This window comes from Oculina patagonica, chromosome 9, assembly GCF_052425735.1.
Source record: "Oculina patagonica isolate OP01 chromosome 9, crgOcupat, whole genome shotgun sequence".
Classification (NCBI taxonomy): Eukaryota; Metazoa; Cnidaria; class Anthozoa; order Scleractinia; family Oculinidae; genus Oculina; species Oculina patagonica.
The window spans coordinates 13,493,698-13,513,475 of NC_135766.1; the positions used below are offsets into that span (position 1 = coordinate 13,493,698).

General features: G+C 38.1%; 1 protein-coding gene across 5 annotated transcripts in view; it reads left to right on the forward strand.

The window, feature by feature from the left end:
• Positions 1-19,778, forward strand: part of LOC144666213 (uncharacterized) — a 28,926-nt gene that overhangs the window by 148 nt on the left and 9,000 nt on the right. For 2 of the 5 annotated variants that reach the window (XM_078527603.1, XM_078527605.1), the window contains exons 2-4: positions 129-189; positions 2,932-3,056; positions 4,429-4,489. The gene's annotated coding sequence lies outside the window, so the exon portion shown is untranslated. The remainder of the gene's footprint in view (positions 1-128; positions 190-2,931; positions 3,057-4,428; positions 4,490-19,778) is intronic. The other 3 variants (XM_078527604.1, XR_013573142.1, XM_078527606.1) reach the window with 3 other exon arrangements.

Consider the following 19,778-nt stretch of genomic DNA (forward strand, 5'->3'; position numbering starts at 1 on the left):
ATGTTTGATAACTCAGTGTTTTGTTATCTCCACTTGAACCACTTCCGGTCAGTCGATTTTGCATTTCATACTCGGAACATAAAACTTTTGACATTTAGCATTTATAAGCTCTGTTGTCACCTAAACAGGTCCCGAGCCGGGGAATAAAAATTCAAGATGTGATCTGTTGTCCATTAATTTTTATTTGAGGTAAGTACATGTATTGTAGTTACTTACTAGGGCTTTCAGTTCACCTGATGAATTGATTGCTGGCGACATGAATTCACGATGACAATTTTGTTAGTATAGATACAATAGTTTCATTGCTTTGTGTGCAGTATAGTACCATTAGTTTTAAATTTGCAGTATAATGAATACATAGAGTATATTACATGGAGGTACAAAGATATAATTTTATTTTCAAGTTGACTAAGAACAATATTTTACAATTAATGAGCCCCCCCCCCCCAAGATGGGATGCTACACTCAGGACTCGAAATTGCGACTTCATCCAATACGCTCGCCAATGCGATGCACATTTCGTCCTTGGCGACTAAACTTCTGGTTTTGTTGCCAAAGTGGTGACTACATTTCTCTGTGTTGATAATGAATAACTGCCATTTTCACTGACATGGTGTCCTTCCAGAAAATTATTTTGGAAGATCTTTGCTTCTAAAACATTCAAAATAAGAAAAGAAGTCAAGAAAAGAGTTCATTCTTTTGCTTTGCCAAAAACGATTCTCTCGCATCCGAAAACTTGGATGTTTGTCATCCTCCTAGAATGCATCGCAAACCCTTGGATTGTGTCTCTTGTAATGCATTGCTATCTGACATGTAATGATTCCATGCCTTGTCTTCCACAATATAAGTACATTAAAAATTATCTTCAAGCCACTGTGCATTTTTTTTATTATATAGACAAAAATCACAAAATGATTAAGATGAAATGTTCAGTATGTCATTTTTCCTTTCTTTTATTACACGCTTGTGACATAATGAACATTCGGTCAGTACAAAATGCAGACTGCAGACTGCAGACCGGATACAAAATGCAGACTAGGTACAAAATGCAGACTGACATTTAAAACTGTTTTCATTTTATAACTTACCGGTTGTCACGCAATCTCTTGCGCAATCACTTTTCCGATGTTATCTTCCATGGAAACTCGCATTCCCAGGTAATGTTCTTTTCACTTTAAAGGGACTATGTCATGGATTTTTTCACATTATTGAACAGCCAAAATTTATATTTGTGTCGTAGGAAACCTAAAAATAATAGTCTATTTTTATTACAAATTGCTCTATTAGAGCACTGAAACTGTTAACAAACATCTTTGGCTGCGGATGGCTCTGATGGAAACGGATTGCAATTTGAAAAAGTTAGGCAAACGTTTTCTAGTTGTTTCCGCGCGTCTTCAAAATATCGATATTTATGGTCGTAGCTTGATTTCTATCCACAAATTAAGGTTATATATTCCTTTAGATGTTCAAAGATAATGTTTATTGAGGGTTAAGTTGCCTACCACTAACTTCAGAACAGTTTAGACCAAAACTCTGCGAAATCCTCGTGACATAGTCCCTTTAAGCGCGAGATCGCATAACTCGGGCCGCATTACCTTGGGTACCAGAGGATTTTTCTCGTGCGGTGGATACTTCGGCGGCCGAAGGCTGTCGCCAAGAGTGGTCACAATAGAGACATGACTGACACCGAAAACCGTGCAAGAAAAACCTCTGGCACAGAGGGTACAGGCGCATATACATGTAAGAATGAAACAACACTTGTTGCAATACGATACCGAGAAACCAGCAAACACATGACCTTCTACTAGTGGTCGCTTTTTTTTGTCTCCTGGTGGCCTTTCGGAGGTCGATTAACGAAGACTGAGAAGGCTTAAATCATGTTTAAGAGTGAAATGATCTTCAAGACTTCATTTAAAAAGTATATTTCGAGTAATGGTGCAAGAACATTCCCCGGTACAGTATATGCACGTTTTCGTGGAAGATGACATCGGAAAAGCAATTGCGTGACAACCGGTAAGTTATAAAATGAACTGTTATCATGTATTAAACGAAAAACAGTTTTAAATGTCAGTCTGCATTTTGTACACAGTCTGCAGTCTGCATTTTGTACCTGTCTGCAGTCTGCATTTTGTACATGTCTGCAGTCTGCATTTTGTACACAGTCTGCAGTCTGCATTTTGTACACAGTCTGCAGTCTGCATTTTGTACCTGTCTGCAGTCTGCATTTTGTACATGTCTGCAGTCTGCATTTTGTACACAGTCTGCAGTCTGCATTTTGTACACAGTCTGCAGTCTGCATTTTGTACCTGTCTGCAGTCTGCATTTTGTACCTGTCTGCAGTCTGCATTTTGTACACAGTCTGCAGTCTGCATTTTGTACACAGTCTGCAGTCTGCATTTTGTACACAGTCTGCAGTCTGCATTTTGTACACAGTCTGCAGTCTGCATTTTGTACACAGTCTGCAGTCTGCATTTTGTACACAGTCTGCAGTCTGCATTTTGTACACAGTCTGCAGTCTGCATTTTGTACCTGTCTGCAGTCTGCATTTTGTACCTGTCTGCAGTCTGCATTTTGTACACAGTCTGCAGTCTGCATTTTGTACCTGTCTGCAATCTGCAGTCTGCAATATTATTTTTTGTACTGACCGAAATGGACATTTCATCTTTTTCATTTATCACTGAGCTTAGAATTAACCATCTTTACTATTTATGACTTACATATACATCAGTGTATGTAATAGAATCAAACATACACAACGGCAGACAACACATGCAACTGTAGACCACATTCTAACATCCAAAATTTAAACCCACCGTACTAACACAATGCAGGTCAACCAAAACAGTACTACTCAACTTCAAAGGTTGATGAAGGTGCTACCCTCAAAATGCATTGATAATAATATAACAAGAGCTTAATTTAATTTTGCAGTCTGTAACTTGGCTGTGTAAGAAACTTACACAGAGATGTGCATCTGTATTACTTTGGAACCTTGGATGAGTCAATGCAAACTGCCTTCACAGATTTTGTAAAATCTAAGTTCTCGAGAACTTCAGGTAAGCTTACATGTAAACAAGGATTTTAAAGGCTTAATTAAATAACAAAATAATGTCTGTTCTACATGTAGGTTCCATTGTTACTTGTCATTGGTCAGTTCTCACTATCTTAGTGGAATTATCATGTCATGTCATATGTTTGAAGCTTAAGGAGGCTTAAAAAGGTTTTTTATACCCTTAAATGTCACCGTCTTCTGAACACAATACTACAGTTGTATTTCTGCCAAAGTATTTTAGATTGGTGACGTAGGTTGTGTTCACACTTGGTGCCTGGGTACCATGCCCAAGTACATGTATGATTCTTGCTGGGCACAAATGTGAACATACTAAAGTCTTTTTAAACACAGTACCCACACCATAATTCAGGCATTTACACATGTATGGTGTGGGTACTGTGCTTGAAAAAAAAAATAAGAAAGGGTACATCAGGGGTATTTTTAAGCTTTGAAGTAGAAAGGCACCAAAAGGAAAGTAGGTGGGCAGAAAAAAAAAAACAATTCATGAAGTAACTTTCTTTATGTTCAGTTTGAAAGTAGATGGGTACCAACTTAATAAAAACATAATTAACGGAAATTAAAATTATCCACCTTTTCCTGGGATCTTTTCCGAGGTTAAGAATATTTAAATTTCGACGCTTCGAAAGATTCGAAATGACGTTTTTTGAAAGATTCAGAAATAGGATAATTAACGGTTTCTGTATGTGTCAGCAAGGCCCGGGGGGGGGCATCCTGTATATTTTTGGGTGGGGGTGTGCCGCTGGGAATTTTAAGCCCTTGCCCTATACCAGACCATGTTCAGCTGATTTTTGCAACCCTATACCAGACTAGACACCGTAAATCCCTACCCTATCCCAGACTTGCATTTTTTAGAACTGTATCACTATCAGTGTTTTAATGGAAAACCATCTGTCAACAACGATGCTGCGATGATTTTATTTACGTTTAGGAAAGCCTCTTTCTCTTCTCAGTTTCTATTCCTATTCTGGACTAAATTCGTCATAACACAGATCAGTTTTCCGGCAAATGCTACCCTTTTCTAGACCAAAACTTTCTGATTTCTTAACCCTATCCCAGACTAAACTGCTTGAAAACCCTACCCTTCACAGCGGCACATACCTATATAGCTTATATATGGGAGTGCCCCCCCCCCCCCCGGGCAGCAAGGCACTTCAGATTGCACAGTTTAGGTAATTGAAGCCATACCCTCCGCAATTATTAATTATTTTTTACATTTAAATTTACCGGTAAGTGAAGAAATTTATTCTTTTTGGATTTCTTTGCCTTGTTGATTTCAGCTTTTAGATCTTGTGTGGTGTCAGAGAGTTTTCTGAAAAGTTCTTGGTTTTCATCAATGAAACATTTTTGAATTTCAGCAGATGCCAAGAGGGAGTCAAGTACTGACCGTAACTATTGCTTTGTTGGGGTGCAATCAAGGTAAATGCCTAAATTACATGTATATATAATTTCTTAAGAATTAGTATAAGAAAGATAATCTACAGGGCTCAAAATCATTTTCAGAGAGTTGCTGGTTGCATGTTGACCAGCCAACCAGATTTTAGCTCAGTCATACAGCTGTACATGTATGTATAAGTCATTTCTGACTGCTCAAAAAATATAGATCAAATAGATTTAAACTAGCTGGCTCTTTTGCTGTTTTGTTGAATCATCTTTGTTCACATGGCATAAAAGGACCTGCCATTTCTTAATTGTTTTGGCTATGAGTTTTTTTTTTTTGAATACATGTAGATGGCTTCTTAATGTCCTTGTAAGATGTGATACATTTAGCTGGGAGGCGCTGTGGCCTAATGGTTAGCATGCTGGACTCTGGGTCAAACGTTCCGGGTTTGAGCCCTGGCCGGGGTCACTGTGTTGTATTCTTGGGCAAGACAATACTTTCATCATGCCTTTCTCCACCCAGGTGCAAGGCTGTGCTCTAAGAAAAATTACAAGGAACCCAAAGGTTCCAAATTATGAGATCCAGGGTGCCCAACATAAAGCTTATATGAAAGAAATAAGATTATCTGGTTGCCCAAAGACAAAAGTTAGTCGCCTGAGGCACCCGGGCACCCTTAGAGAACAGCCCTAAGACATATGTAAATAGGTACCAGCAATTTACTGCTGGGGGTAACCCTGCAGTGGACTAGCATTCCATCCAGGGGGAGGTAGAAATATTCCTAGTCGCTAAATGCAACAGAAATTGGGATAAGCTCCGGCAAGTATGGGGCACTTGGCTTGAGGCTTTACATTAAAATGAGATAGTGACAAGTCAATTATCTGATGCAAAATTTGAACAATTCCTACGTTGTTTTCCTTCTCTCTCATGTGTTTGGAACAAATGTCTGGTTACCAAGCTTCGAGATTCTATCAAGCACATTTTTTTGAGATGAAAACTAATGTTCAGCATAATAGTATACTGTCTTGTACAGAACTTCAAGTTCATAAATTAGCGAAAAAAATTTATGCAATCTTTTACCGCATTGGAACAGGGTTCATACGGATCATGGAAAATCTATAGAGTCAAGGAATTAAGAATTCATTTTCCAGGCCTGGACAGTCATGAAATTAAGTGTGGGTCATGGAAAGTACATGTAATGGAAAATGGTATTGATTGTTCCTCGCGAAGCGAGGCCGAAGGCCGAGCGTAGCGGGGTGTATAATTTTGTCCCTCAAAGGGCTCAGGCGGGATGAAATCTCGTGTGGAGTTTACGGTCATATATATATATATATATAATTATATATTTATTTATTTGTGAGCTTGGTGTGGCGGAAATGACGGCACACGGTCGCCGCGTGCTGGTGGCCTAATGGTAAGGCGTCGAACTTGAAATCAGATCTTCGGGACTGAGGGCGCGGGTTCGAATCCGGCTAGGGTTTTTTTTTTTTTTTTTTTTTTCCTTATTTTTTTTGTGGGTTTGAATCCTGAGCCTTTCATTTTTATCGTTTTTCTTTTCGGATTAAAATAACACTGATTTCCACATAATACTCCCTCAACGCCTATTCAGGCTATAAACCTTTCATCGCCATCAGGGGCGCGCGGGCGGAGGGTTCAAATCCTCCTGCCGTTCGTCCTTTTTTTTTTTTAATGCCCTCAAATAAATGTCCAAAATGCGACCATCCAATAATTTGTCGATGATTTTGAAAATAGCCTGCGCTTCCCAATGCTTTATACCTCTTTACGAACCAGAAAGAGCCGCCATCTTCAAAGCGGAGTAGACCCTGGGAACGAGGGTGTCAGGGCCATGCCCGTTACTAATTTTTAACAAATATATCTTCCTGCCTACTGTGGAAAATTGAATATGTACGATGTTCAACTTCAAATAATCCACTCCAGAGCTTCGTGAGGCCCTGCGAGTCACGTATTACTAGTATAAAATTATAAGGCAGCTAGGTTTTTTGTGAAGAAAAGGGTAGAACATGTACTCAAAATCAAGATACCGGTAGTTTTTGAAAATAATTTTTTCAAGCAAAATGGTCAAATTTAGGTCATGGAAAAGGTCATTGAAAGTCATAGCATTTCAAAAGCTCAAAAGAGCATGAACCCTGTGGAATGACATTTACCGATAAATATATTTCGGATAAGGAATTAGTGGTAAGACTTTGAAGTTTGCTCTAGTACAGTTTATTAATCACATTTGATGTAAACGAGAAGCTCTTAGAGCTTAAAACCGTGCTGGTCACGTGACCACCCTAGGGGAGCCATGTGGGGGAATAAAAAGACTCCCCCATCCCCATTACCCGCGTCAAACTTGTGTTGCGACAAACAAACAAAATAGTAAGAAAACACCTTTTGTGACATTTTATGGTTGACTAAGTCCATCTGCAATTAGTTTATTATTCTTTTATGCTTATGCTGAATTTTAAATCAGCATCCAGTGTTGTATCAAATTCCTGTTTTAACATTGAATAACTCACTTAAAAATGATATAGTGAAGCAAATAATTATATCAAATTTGAGAAAAACACTAGAGCTGGTTTTAGCTGAATAGGAATTTCCCAGGGAATTAATTTACCAATGACATAAACCGTACAAGTCAGGGCATGTTTGTCTCGGTGGTTTTCCTTCAGATTTCTGAAAATAATCCTCTTGATGACACAGCTTGAAAAATACATGACATTAAAAAAAAGTGTTTAAGCGTTTTTTTCTTTCATTCAGGAAATTGTAGTGTTTTTTTGATTCAAACGCTTCAAAATCGAACAGTTCACACTAAACAAGCTTTGTAAAGACCAAAGTATAAGAAAATTTCCCATTAGTAACTGATTTGTAGCCTGCGTTGCAGACGCAAAACCCCGGTATAGTGCGTCTGCGAATTAGAGCACAAAAGCTTGTTCCGGCCCCCCGCGTGTTACCAGGGATTTCTATAATAACCTCTGATTGGCTTTTGAATAGGGCCGTTCTTTCGTGCGCCGTAATTGGTTGAGTGGATCTCGTGAAACCATAGTTACGCGTTCGATGAATACCAGATACCAGATACGGTAAAACGTTCTTGTCATATATTTGTGCCGTTCTGTATTGGAATTGCTCATCCAATCTATTTCGCTTTTCACTTGTTTAGAAAGGGCACGATATGCTGTCAGTTGTATTATTCGGAGGCGTTTAAAGTTGAGTAGAGCCATAAGACATTGGTCTGCACGGCTTTCCGTTTGTATATTTTTCCCGGATATTTTGACACCTCTGTTTTACATTTGTCATATGTAATTACTATCGCGGTTAGTCTTGGAACATTCATATTTGCAAGATATTTTTTGAGCTTTTGAAATATTCCCTCTGGTCCTAAATTTTTCGTGAAGATGTCGACTACTTGCATTCTGCATTTGTAATGCCGGGTCCGGCTGTTTATTGTGTTGCAAGGTGTGTTGCTTCTCATCACGGATGACGGACGTTCGTTGTGTGACATTCTTTCACCACAAGACAAATGTAGATTATTCAACATTTATACCATGACCTTTTTGCTTGTCAGTTGTGTATGCTTCTTGTCGTTATCGTTGTTTTCTTTTTTTTATGAGATAGTTCGAACCGGCTGCTTTTTTACCGCTTCAAACGCTAATTCTCACCGATCTGGTCCGATCTGCCTTGATCGCCGCCAAGTTTGTTTTGTATCTGGTCTTCGTCGAAAGCGTAACTATGGTTTCTCATGATGCACTCGACCAATTACGACGCACGAAAGAACGGCCCTATTCAAAAGCCAATCAGATGTTATTATAGAAATCCCTGGTAACACGCGGGGGGCCGGAACAAGCTTTTGTGCTCTAATTCGCAGACGCACTATACCGGGGTTTTGTTCGTCTGCAACGCAGGCTACTGATTTGTAGCTTCTAAACATTGCGTGACTTTCAGCCTGAATGAATGGAGGTCTGGTTCTGGTCACCGACAAAACTACAAATAATGATAATGACAAGAAGCTCTTAGAGCTTTAAACTGCGCTGGTCACGTGACCAGCCAGAGGAGTCTGAATAAATGAATGAATGAATGAATAACTTTATTACCGTGTCTAAAATGTTTAGCTGAGGGGAAACGTCCCCTCTACTAATTGTGGACACCTGACTAAGAAAAAACTTAAAAAAAACTTAAACCTATCATTATACAACTATTACAATAAAATTATTAATAATTTAAAGTTAAAATAAGTTAAAAAAGAAGCTATTTACATAATAAAAAGGGGTAAAAAAAAGTTAATCTATTTATGTGATAAAAAAAGACTATATACATGGCTAGCTATTTGCATAGTAAAAACGGGTAAATCTATCTGTATGTAAATCTATTTATATGTGGGTGGTTAAAAAAATTCAACCCCCTCCCCTGCCCCATCCCCATAACATGCGTCAAAAAATGTTGCGACTGACAAACAAATGGTAAGAAAACACCTTGCGTGACATTTCATGGTTGACTAGTTCCATCTGCAATTAAATATTTTCTTGTATGGTACAGTAAAAACCCGCGTGTAAGAACCTAGAAATTAAGAACCTCCTGGCAGAAATTTGCTTCATTAATACCCCAAAAGGTTCTTATATGTGGGGTTAAACTATTTTATTTATAATACAATAACTGTATTTTATCAAAAAGGATGTCTTTAGAGATCAAGAATTGCACAGGGAAGCTAAAAAATGCCAGTAAGTACCCCAAAATATAAGAACCTGTTTTGCCAAACTTTAAAAAAGCAGGTTCTTACACGCGGGTTTTTACTGTAATGCTAGTCAGATTCCCAAGATCCTGATCCGTGAAGCCAGAAAATCATTCTATTTAATAAGCAGCCAGAGTTGTATCGAATTAATTTTTAAACACTGAACAATCGTTCCTAGAATGGAATAATGAAGCAAAGATTTAAATCAAATTTGAGAATAACACTTGAGCTGTTTTTAGCAGAGTGAAGAAAGAAAAATACATTTCGCTTAAAAATTGAATATTTCACACTAAACTTGCTAAATGAAGACCAAAGGATTCGTAAAGTTTTCATAAGTAGCTGAATAACAGCTTTAAAAACATTGCGTGACTGCCCGATCACAATCAATGCCTTGTGAAAGTGAAAGTTGTCATGTCAGCACGTTCATTGACACGAATGTAATGGTATTTTTGCACAGTAACAAGTCTGCTAAAATATATTTTTCTTTTTTTTTTTTCTTTTTTTTTTTTTTTTTAATTTATTTATTGACACACAAAGAACACTACTTACTTAACAAAACAAATACATACACTACCTACGATGCTAATTACAAGACATTACTTATTACATTATTTAATATACATTTTCTTTTTAAATAATAATATCGCAATAACACGTCTTACAATACCTACTATAACAAATAGCGCTCTTACAAAAAAATATTACATTATATTACTATTACATTTTAAAGTTACAATCTATTTACAAAGTTCAATTTTTTACTACTAACTCTAATACTAACTGTATGTATTTTATTTTACTATGAAACGAAAAAAATAAATAAAATAGATTGCGGCACAACCTCTGGGCAGGGGGCGGGGTAACTTGGGGGACCTTAGGCACAAAGTGTTGTCCATTTTGCTTTGAATTTCGTCAAACTATTATTTTTGACAGCGATTGTGCGTTCATAGAGAATCTTTTGATTGAGTAAGAGAAGGAAGATATCTAGATTCGGATATGCTGAATTCAACCAGGACAGATAAATGTGATACTTGGCGATGATGAGGAAATGATTCAGGGCATAAAAATTACTTAAATCTGGTTTATAACCGTAAAAAATATCTGTGTCAATTAAGGTGATATTTTCTGAACGTTTTTCATTCCACCATGCAATAACTTTTTTCCAGAATAATTGTACCGTCGGACACTCATACAGCAAATGAGGTAAAGTTTCGTATGAAGAGCTACAACGATCACAACTGGGAGAACTTTTCAATTTCATTTTGTAAAGTCTGTTATTAGTGGGTAGAATGTTATGTATGACCTTGTATTGGAAACATCTGAGTTTATTTTCTATTGTAACTTTGAATGGCAATTCATAAATGGCTTTAGCAGGAAGACGTTTTTCTATAAGCTTAGTTTCTATGTTTGGGGCTTTAAACACTTTCATAACAAGCAGTTCGCGAGCCGATTTGGCGGTGACATTCGCAAGAGGAAGCTCATTACTGTCAACATCGGTAAGCATTCGTTCGGAATTTAAAATTGATTTTTTCCATTTTTCAGGGATCGCGGTGAGAAGGCCGTAATACGTTAAGAAGTTTACCGTCATACCATATCTATGTTGAAACTCAGACCAGGATAAAAACGTTCTGTTCTCATTTAGCAGGTGACCGATTTTAATAACTCCTTTTCTATGCCAAGATGGATAGAAGACTGATTTACCATCTATTTTAATATAGCGGTTATTCCAAATAATTTCGTTTTCATATTCCTTAGCAGAAGAAGGGTCTTTAGAATGTAGCTCCTGCCAGACATTCAATACTTCCTTGTAAAAGGACGGTACATACGAGACGAAATTAAGATCAGATACATTAAAATTACATTCCAAAAGAAACGAACCACCATATTGGGATGTAGCAGATGAGAAGAGGGAGCACCATTTGTTATCACCAGCTTCATATAAACGTTTAACCCATGCTCCCTTTAAAGATTTGTTCATCATGTTGAAGTCTACCATGTTAAGGCCCCCTTTCTCTATAGGACCAATAAGCGTGTTACGTTTGACCTTATCGGGCTTAAAGTTCCATATGAACTTGAAACAAATATCATTAACTTCACAAGAAAAATTTGGTGGTGTTGTGAGAACGGAGGTATTATAAACAAGCTTGGAGATAGCGAGGGTTTTGATGATACAAATTCTTCCCATTAAAGTTAAGCCTCTGGTCGTCCATTGGTTTAAAATTTTCTTTAGCGCAACAAGTTTTTCCTCGAAATTAATTTTGTAACTAACAGACTGATCATATGCGAAGGCCACACCTAGCGCGATTACATATTTTTCAGGCCACGAAATATTAAATTTAGAACGTTGACCCAAGTTGCATTTAAGACTGCCCAGCCACATACCCTCCGTTTTAGAAGTATTTATTTTTAAACCTGAACAGCCTCCAAAATCATTTAAAAGATTAAACAAGTGATTAGCTGAGCGATCATCTTTTATAAAGGCTGTGATATCATCCGCGTACATACTTAATTTTAATTCGGTGTCTTTTATTTTCAAACCACTGATATTTTCATTATTCCTAATCGCTTGGCCAAGTACCTCAATTGCCAGGACAAATAAGAGCCCCGATAAGGGGCATCCTTGTCGGACTCCTCTTTGAAGCTGGAAGAAATCGGACGCAAATCCGTTGTTTATCACACAGCTGGTGATATTGGAATAGAAGGTGTGGATCCATTTTTGGAAAATTGGCCCAAAGTTCATTAATTCAAGGACTTTAAACAGGTACTTCCACTCTAGGGAATCAAATGCTTTTTCAAAATCTATGAAAAGTAACATGCCAGGTAGTTGTTTTTTCTCATAAAACTCAATTACATCAGATATTAGCCGAATATTTTCTCCAATAAAGCGGTTTTTAACGTACCCTGTTTGATCATTATTTATCAACATTGGTAAGACTTTCTCTAATCGTTTTGCAATACATTTCGTTGCTATTTTGTAGTCAATATTCAACAACGTGATTGGCCGTTTTCTTTTATAGCATGAAAATTTAGTATTTCTTTTGAGTCAAACACTTAAAAATCAAACACTTTACATTAAAGATGAATTCCAGTTCGTACTGCGCAATCTCGGCTGCAATGTTTATGTGAGCCCACACGAAGGGAATGTTTACAAGCAAAACTAAAAATTCCGCGACAAACTTACCTTTTTCTTCTTTATTAACGCCAGATATCCTTGCAGAACAAATAATAACGAGTAGAAAAACCTTGACGCTATTTCAAATCGACGTTTTAGCTCATCGGAACTTCTTGAACGAAACGAACTGTAATGGCGGACTAAAAAACGTCATGTATGCTGTCACCGAAGTGTAACGTTTCAACGAATTCAAAACAAAAACGTAAACAAACCCCGAGTCTGCGCAGTACGGACTGGAAATCATCTTTAAACATGCTAAGTAAAGACCTTATTTTCGTAAAGTTTCCAAAGGTAACTGATTTCTAGCTTTGTGACGTTGCGTGACTCGAGGTTTGGCCAAGCGGTGGCATCAGTCTACTCACCGAAAAAAAAAGACCCTGTGCAGAGCAAGAACTGCACAGCGCAGTTAATAAACAACGAGTAGAGCAAGAACCGCGCAGCGCGGTTATTAATAAAAATGCAACACTTTTTTTCTGTTTTGTACTTTCCGGATCCTTGTGCCAAGATTTGGTCTTGTAACCTCAAGGTGCAGCCTATCTACATGTACATTGTAGTTTTATCTGTGTGTTGTATGTCACCGGTCAAAATGATTGGCAAACTGAAACTTCGTCCAGACAAAATAATTTATTATTTGTCATCTTGATTGGACATTGTCCATCGATCGGCTGTTGTTTTGAGCTCTGATCTAATAAGAGTAAAAATAAGTCATTTGCTTAACTGCAATGGGCGCCAAAAGTCCTTGAGACAGTTGGATGAAATTGATACTAATTTAAAATTCCCGTTTTTTCACCTTTAATCTGCTGCCGCTTCTGAACCACTCCCCCTCCCCCCTTTTCAATGTTGTACTCAAACGAGGCAAGTCTTGCAGATAACAAATACAACATTGTTTCGGGGGGAGGGGGTTATATTGAAGGGATGAGGGGTAAAATTTGTCCAAGGTACTCAAAAAGTGCCGACTGTCTCAACACTTTTGGCGCTCATTGTCTGAAGGTGAATTTTCGGTATATCTTGAAAATAAGAAACTACATAACATGGACACAAACATATATTATTCTTTAGAATCAGGTGATCACATTGGTACTGCGCTGCATTACGAAAGATTAATTAGCGCGTAAATATCGTGATTATTGTAATTTGGCGATGACGTCACAAATCGGCTAGACCTGCGCATAAACAAGGCCAAATCGTTTTTAAGGCTAGAATTTGTGTTGAAACACGTGCGTATGTCTGCTTTGCAAAGAAATTAATATGATTAGGTGCCAAATAAATTATGCAACAACCTTAAATATCACGGGGTTTTTGTATCGCATTTTAGAGCTGCTTAGAGCAAAGGAAAAAAATCGAGCGTGCGTGACGAGGAAAGCTATCGGACGCCACCAAAAACTGTGTTCCCGGGAAAAGCGGTCCAGTCTTAGAAAAATCCCAAGGTTAAGGAATGGGATGGGTCGATTTACTGTCAAGAAACTAACGCGGTAAGCAGGCGCCAGCCCAAGACACGTTTCTTTCAGAACAGGACAATGTTTTGGCGTAGCAAATGGTATAAGTTCCTTGAAGCACGGCAAAAGGGACTATTTACAGACGGAATGTGAAAAAGATTCTACAAATTGCACGAAAGATCAAACTTGAATGTGATGACAGCTTGTGGACAGGACGCATTGCGTATCTCTTAGCTAAAGAAGAAGTATTTTTAACATGGTAAATCTAATTCATTACACGACGATGCACTAAAGAAGAACATATAACTTTCATAACCTTTGATCTGTTTTGAGGACGCATCTCCGATACCGTGAAGTCTCTAGATAAAGGCGTAATTTCCAGAATAATTGCATGTATCAAGAAGCGAGACAATGGATTAATTTATTGTAAACAATGGACAGGGTACAAATATCGAATATATATTACTTTCCACCGATTATTTTCGCGCATTTTAGAACCTACGATCGCCTTGTGTGACGGTGTCACGCAACTGGTACGTAAAACGTCACATGCCCGTGAATCTGACGGCTTTTCACGTTATTATTGACGATATTATTCATTTAATCACGTAAAAATGCATGCAATTGAATGGAATCGCAACTATCTGTGATTGTTCAACAAACAGCTTGTCAATAACATGTGAAAAACGGCTTCTTTTCTCGAAATGAACGGGTAACCACGAGTAACCACGGGTAACCAAAATAGTTGAGAAACAAGATACTCTTATTCCTTTTAATTTGTTTGGTTACCCGTGGTTACCCGTTGTAACCCGTTATGTTAAATATCAGAAAAATGCGTCTTAGTCCACGAAACATTGTATTTCCATGGATTCTTAGTTTGCACTTATAATTATTGCAAAAAGCTAGATTTCTCTTTCAGACAATGGGCGCCAAAAGTCCTTGAGACAGTTGGATGAAATTGATACTAATTTAAAATTCCCGTTTTTTCACCTTTAATCTGCTGCCGCTTCTGAACCACTCCCCCTCCCCCCTTTTCAATGTTGTACTCAAACGAGGCAAGTCTTGCAGATAACAAATACAACATTGTTTCGGGGGGAGGGGGTTATATTGAAGGGATGAGGGGTAAAATTTGTCCAAGGTACTCAAAAAGTGCCGACTGTCTCAACACTTTTGGCGCTCATTGTCTGAAGGTGAATTTTCGGTATATCTTGAAAATAAGAAACTACATAACATGGACACAAACATATATTATTCTTTAGAATCAGGTGATCACATTGGTACTGCGCTGCATTACGAAAGATTAATTAGCGCGTAAATATCGTGATTATTGTAATTTGGCGATGACGTCACAAATCGGCTAGACCTGCGCATAAACAAGGCCAAATCGTTTTTAAGGCTAGAATTTGTGTTGAAACACGTGCGTATGTCTGCTTTGCAAAGAAATTAATATGATTAGGTGCCAAATAAATTATGCAACAACCTTAAATATCACGGGGTTTTTGTATCGCATTTTAGAGCTGCTTAGAGCAAAGGAAAAAATCGAGCGTGCGTGACGAGGAAAGCTATCGGACGCCACCAAAAACTGTGTTCCCGGGAAAAGCGGTCCAGTCTTAGAAAAATCCCAAGGTTAAGGAATGGGATGGGTCGATTTACTGTCAAGAAACTAACGCGGTAAGCAGGCGCCAGCCCAAGACACGTTTCTTTCAGAACAGGACAATGTTTTGGCGTAGCAAATGGTATAAGTTCCTTGAAGCACGGCAAAAGGGACTATTTACAGACGGAATGTGAAAAAGATTCTACAAATTGCACGAAAGATCAAACTTGAATGTGATGACAGCTTGTGGACAGGACGCATTGCGTATCTCTTAGCTAAAGAAGAAGTATTTTTAACATGGTAAATCTAATTACACGACGATGCACTAAAGAAGAACATATAACTTTCATAACCTTTGGTCTGTTTTGAGGACGCATCTCCGATACCGTGAAGTCTCTAGATAAAGGCGTAATTTCCAGAATAATTGCATGTATAAGCGAGACAATGGATTAATTTATTGTAAACAATGGACAGGGTACAAATATCGAATATATATTACTTTCCACCGATTATTTTCGAGCATTTTAGAACCTACGATCGCCTTGTGTGACGGTGTCACGCAACTGGTACGTAAAACGTCACATGCCCGTGAATCTGACGGCTTTTCACGTTATTATTGACGATATTATTCATTTAATCACGTAAAAATGCATGCAATTGAATGGAATCGCAACTATCTGTGATTGTTCAACAAACAGCTTGTCAATAACATGTGAAAAACGGCTTCTTTTCTCGAAATGAACGGGTAACCACGAGTAACCACGGGTAACCAAAATAGTTGAGAAACAAGATACTCTTATTCCTTTTAATTTGTTTGGTTACCCGTGGTTACCCGTGGTAACCCGTTATGTTAAATATCAGAAAAATGCGTCTTAGTCCACGAAACATTGTATTTCCATGGATTCTTAGTTTGCACTTATAATTATTGCAAAAAGCTAGATTTCTCTTTCAGACAATGGGCGCCAAAAGTCCTTGAGACAGTTGGATGAAATTGATACTAATTTAAAATTCCCGTTTTTTCACCTTTAATCTGCTGCCGCTTCTGAACCACTCCCCCTCCCCCCTTTTCAATGTTGTACTCAAACGAGGCAAGTCTTGCAGATAACAAATACAACATTGTTTCGGGGGGAGGGGGTTATATTGAAGGGATGAGGGGTAAAATTTGTCCAAGGTACTCAAAAAGTGCCGACTGTCTCAACACTTTTGGCGCTCATTGTCTGAAGGTGAATTTTCGGTATATCTTGAAAATAAGAAACTACATAACATGGACACAAACATATATTATTCTTTAGAATCAGGTGATCACATTGGTACTGCGCTGCATTACGAAAGATTAATTAGCGCGTAAATATCGTGATTATTGTAATTTGGCGATGACGTCACAAATCGGCTAGACCTGCGCATAAACAAGGCCAAATCGTTTTTAAGGCTAGAATTTGTGTTGAAACACGTGCGTATGTCTGCTTTGCAAAGAAATTAATATGATTAGGTGCCAAATAAATTATGCAACAACCTTAAATATCACGGGGTTTTTGTATCGCATTTTAGAGCTGCTTAGAGCAAAGGAAAAAATCGAGTGTGCGTGACGAGGAAAGCTATCGGACGCCACCAAAAACTGTGTTCCCGGGAAAAGCGGTCCAGTCTTAGAAAAATCCCAAGGTTAAGGAATGGGATGGGTCGATTTACTGTCAAGAAACTAACGCGGTAAGCAGGCGCCAGCCCAAGACACGTTTCTTTCAGAACAGGACAATGTTTTGGCGTAGCAAATGGTATAAGTTCCTTGAAGCACGGCAAAAGGGACTATTTACAGACGGAATGTGAAAAAGATTCTACAAATTGCACGAAAGATCAAACTTGAATGTGATGACAGCTTGTGGACAGGACGCATTGCGTATCTCTTAGCTAAAGAAGAAGTATTTTTAACATGGTAAATCTAATTACACGACGATGCACTAAAGAAGAACATATAACTTTCATAACCTTTGGTCTGTTTTGAGGACGCATCTCCGATACCGTGAAGTCTCTAGATAAAGGCGTAATTTCCAGAATAATTGCATGTATAAGCGAGACAATGGATTAATTTATTGTAAACAATGGACAGGGTACAAATATCGAATATATATTACTTTCCACCGATTATTTTCGAGCATTTTAGAACCTACGATCGCCTTGTGTGACGGTGTCACGCAACTGGTACGTAAAACGTCACATGCCCGTGAATCTGACGGCTTTTCACGTTATTATTGACGATATTATTCATTTAATCACGTAAAAATGCATGCAATTGAATGGAATCGCAACTATCTGTGATTGTTCAACAAACAGCTTGTCAATAACATGTGAAAAACGGCTTCTTTTCTCGAAATGAACGGGTAACCACGAGTAACCACGGGTAACCAAAATAGTTGAGAAACAAGATACTCTTATTCCTTTTAATTTGTTTGGTTACCCGTGGTTACCCGTGGTAACCCGTTATGTTAAATATCAGAAAAATGCGTCTTAGTCCACGAAACATTGTATTTCCATGGATTCTTAGTTTGCACTTATAATTATTGCAAAAAGCTAGATTTCTCTTTCAGACAATGGGCGCCAAAAGTCCTTGAGACAGTTGGATGAAATTGATACTAATTTAAAATTCCCGTTTTTTCACCTTTAATCTGCTGCCGCTTCTGAACCACTCCCCCTCCCCCCTTTTCAATGTTGTACTCAAACGAGGCAAGTCTTGCAGATAACAAATACAACATTGTTTCGGGGGGAGGGGGTTATATTGAAGGGATGAGGGGTAAAATTTGTCCAAGGTACTCAAAAAGTGCCGACTGTCTCAACACTTTTGGCGCTCATTGTGTATTGAAATGGGAGGCATGGTGACCTTCTAGTGGGTACCCTGGACTCCAGATCAAACAGACTGGATCTGAGCCATACTTTGGGCACTGCACTGTGTTCTCTTGTCAAAGACACTTTACTGTCACAGTGATTCTCTCCTCTCAGGTGTATAAACTGGCACCAGTGAATTAAATGCCAGGGATGACTTAACTGTTTTCCTGGGCAAGACACTTTACTCTCATAGTGCCTCTCTCCACCCAGGTGTAGAAATGGGTACCAGTGATTGATGAGGAGAGGAAACACTTTGTGGACTAGCATCCAATCCAAGGGACGGGGAAAAGAAATTCTCCTAGTTGCTTGATGCTAAAGAAACTGGATAAGCTACAGCAGTATGGGACAATTTTACCCAATGCTGCTGTACCTTTGTGCTCAGTGATATAAAAGAGAACTTATTTAAAAAAGCTTTAACTGGTCATGTTACCTACACACAGTCATGTTAAAGCAACCCATTTTGGAAGGATATTTTCATGGTGGCTCTTTAAATATGCGAAGAAGTAGCAGACTCTATTGAGTTTTTTACAATTTCCCCTTGAAAATTTTTCAACTGCCATAAAATCACTCCTTTGCACATTTTTAGACTAAAATGATCTGTCGTGGTTTAGTTTTAAGTGCATTAGAGCATTTTTCAATAGGCCTTATTCGTATTCCCCGACGGCCCTGGGACGAGAGCCTTCTAAACATGAATGCGAGGCTAATGCGGGGTACTTTGCTCGAAATTGCAAAGAAACATATGGAAAATTGTGACTGGGTTGCCGAAAAACCTTAAAAATTATAAACGATTTGAGGATCTTGAGCTAGGAGGTGATCTGCAGGCTAGAGGGATACCAGTGTCAATCAGAAAAATTAGAAAATCTGGTAGAACTGACCGAGAAGACTAACAAATTTCTTTGAAGTAGTTGAATCGGGGTAGTGCAAGTCAGTCATCGAGTCGCAAGGTAATAACCCCAATCTGTTAATATTTGTTTTGATTGTACATCCGACTTGCCAGAGGCAATAGACTTAACTTGGAGAGATTTGTATTGCTATTATTTAAAAAAAAAGAGTAAGAATAAATGTCTGAAGGCATGCTGCGTATTGACTTCATATTTTGATCGGCATATGGACAAAAACAACTGAACGAAATAATGGTGCATTTATTATTTACAAATTCGTTTGCTGTTAAATGAGCACTCTCATTGTTTAGTAAAAAGAATAGCTTTTAATTCCACTGAACTGATTTCTTTCACACTCTGACTGCTATTTTTCTGTGCTGCTGCGAAACGTCTTTAAGAGAAATAGTAAATTTAATTAATGTTCTCGAACGCCGGTTCAAGCAAACTGGCAAAATCACAAGATCTAAACTTCCAAATTCCTTTCGCCCCTAAATCATCGAATTTTCGAATAAAAGATAATTTTCTCAGCTCAGTCAAGTGAGGATATCGATAATTTAATGATCATTTAATATTCTTCCACGAAAATAGTCTGAAGCAGAACTGGATGTTTCAAATTAAAATCTCGCACGCACATTAAGATCGAAAAA